The sequence below is a fragment of the Papaver somniferum genome, chromosome 5 (genome assembly GCF_003573695.1).
Source record: "Papaver somniferum cultivar HN1 chromosome 5, ASM357369v1, whole genome shotgun sequence".
Taxonomy (NCBI): domain Eukaryota; kingdom Viridiplantae; phylum Streptophyta; class Magnoliopsida; order Ranunculales; family Papaveraceae; genus Papaver; species Papaver somniferum.
The window spans coordinates 195,264,924-195,267,770 of NC_039362.1; the positions used below are offsets into that span (position 1 = coordinate 195,264,924).

At 37.0% G+C, this 2,847-nt stretch overlaps 1 pseudogene; it reads left to right on the forward strand.

Annotated features, from left to right (window-relative positions):
- Positions 1–1,492: 1,492 nt before the first annotated feature.
- LOC113284803 lies at positions 1,493–1,592 on the forward strand (annotated as a pseudogene).
- The last annotated feature ends 1,255 nt before the right edge of the window (positions 1,593–2,847 follow it).

The following is a 2,847-nucleotide window of genomic DNA, read 5'->3' on the forward strand; positions in this document are numbered from 1 at the left end:
ATATTACCAAAAGATATATTTATAATACCATTTCGACAGTTTATGATCGCATTAGACGTAGCTAAAAATGGGCGACCTAAAATCACAGGTATCTGGTTCTCTGGGTCAGGGACAGGTTGGGTATCTAAGACCACGAAATCCACAGGATAAATAAACTTGTCGACCTCAATAAGAACATCTTCTATCACACCACGACGAATCTTGACAGACCTATCAGCTAACTACAATGTTATCTTGGTAGGTTTCAATTCACCGAGCCCTAGCTTTAAGTACACATGGTATGGGAGTAAGTTCACACTGGCTCCTAAGTCAAGTAAAGCTTTGTGTACCCTATGTTTTCCTATCGTACAAGCAATGGTAGGCGCACCTGGGCCTTTATATTTAGGAGTTGTGGGGTTCTGAATGATCGAACTTACATGAATAGATAAAAAGGCTTTTTTAGGGACACTAAGCTTTTGCTTTCTCGTACACATATCCTTAAGAAACTTGGCATAAGCTGGAAGTTGCTAATTGCTTCTAGTAATGGAAGGTTTATGGTAACTTTCCTAAAAACCTCCATTATGTCATTAAAGTTGGATTCACTATTTGTTGGTACTAATAGTTGTGGAAATGGGGCTCTAGGCATAAAATAGGGCCTCTCAGGAACCGAATTAACATCATCAGAAACTTTATCAGTCTCCTCATCTATGGTTGGTCTTGAGGGGTGAACTATAGTATGCTCACTTTCGGGCATGGTTACCTGATTGTCTACTACTCTGCCACTCCTAAGGGTTCTAACAACATTCAATTGATTCTCTGGTTTTGCACCTACTTCATGAACTCCTCTAGGATTGGGATTAGTCTGACTAGGGAACCTTCCGTTATCTCTCTCACTTAAGGTCTTAGCTATTTGGTCGACTTGAAGCTCTAACTTAGCAAGAGTCTGAACATTAGTTTGAAAGTTCTGCTTGGTTTCCTGTTGAAAACTAACTTGGCTCTTTAATAACATGTCCTGGCTCTGTGCTAACATATCCTGGCTCTTTCTTAATATACTAAGAGATTCCTCTAAGCTCGTTATTCTATTCTCTGAAGAGTTATGAAACTGACCTGAAGAGTTCTTATCTGAACCAAAACCTGGGGGAGCATTAGACTAGTGTTATTATAGAGAGCATTGGCTTGCTCTTCATTATTCTGTCCTTCCCAAAAAGGCTCTAATCTACCACTAGTGCGACCCACTTATAAAGCTTCTAACCTTTTCGCTATAGCAGCAATTTTTGCATCTGATTCAAAACTTTCTTCTACCCTATTAACGTTTCCTCTGCCTAGAAGAATTGTTTTCTGGGGTACCCTATTACTTTCCCATTATTGGGTCTTTTCGGCGATTTCATGCAAGTATGTCATCGCATCATCAACTGTTTGGTTTTCAAACCCACCTGTACACATAGACTCTACTGTGGTTGTAGTGGGATAATCTAAACCCTCATAAAGGATATGAACTAACCTAACCTTTTCTAAACCATGATGAGGACATTGGGCTAATATATCATTGAACCTTTCCAAATACCTATACAAGGATTCTCCCTCCTGTTGAGAAAATGTGCAGATTTGCGTCCTAATAGAAGATGTTTTGTGCCTAGGGAAAAAATTGTTCAAAAAGGCAGATGTAAGTTGTTCATATGTTTCAATTGATCCGGAAGCCAAACTATATAGCCAGGATTTGACTTTATCTTTCAAGGAAAAGGGGAATAACCTGAGTTTCAAAGCATCATCATCAAGGTTTCTAATTTTTGGGGTACTACAAATTTCCTCAAAGTCCCTAACATGGAAATAGGGGTTCTTTCACTATGGGAAAAATATACATCTACAACTGGAGATTTACAACACTTCGCTATACATCGTAGAAAGTCCTATGTTTTACAACTGGTTTCAAAGAAAGAGTTGTCGTATATCATCACTACCAACCCTTAGGAACAAGGGGTTGCGCTAAGAAAACAAACGACAACTCCTTTAGCAAAACTGTTGTGACGACATTTAGGTATAACAACTTTGTTTCATAAGTGTAGTGACTTAGCCTATCACAATTCTCACAAGTGTTGTTGAAGAACACAGAAATATGATAATGAAAAATACGTTAGAGGGGAGATTCGAACATGAACCTAATGCATGGATGTATAGCTCATCAACCATCCTTACAGTTCACAAGTTTAGGTTTTTTCTTTTTTTTTAATAGAAACGTATAACAACACTTATAAGTGTTGTTGAAGTTAAAATATAGAATGTGGGAAAAAAATTAGGTTTGGGGGATTCGACCCTGAGCCTCCTATATGGAAGTCTACACCACTAACCATACCTACACTATCACAAGTTCTGTAAAGTTGGTGGTTCTTTAATATACTATTATGACAACCCTTTATAAGCGTTGTAAAACAAAATATAATGCTCAAAGGCGACTGAGCCGCAAAGAGCGCGAAGCATTCTCTGTAACCATATACATTCTTCTCTGTAAATAATCACATACATTCTATAAGACCACCCACTTTAAGCAAAGCATGCAACTGGGGAATTATGGCAAAAGTATACCATCAAATTATAAGTTAGAAGGGTTGTCTGGTCATTTTCACAATCTCCATAATATTTATTACACAAATTTCCATGAAGGGTAATATGGTCATTTTCACTATCTGTAATATTTATTTTACTCATTTCAGATAAGGGTAGTTTGGTAATTTTCACAGTATCCATAATATTTATTACCTTTATTTCTAGTAAGGGTAATATGGTCATTTTAACAATTTATAATACTTAATTTACTTATTTTCCGATAAGGGTAGTCTGGTCATTTTTATAGTCTTCATAATATTTATTGCA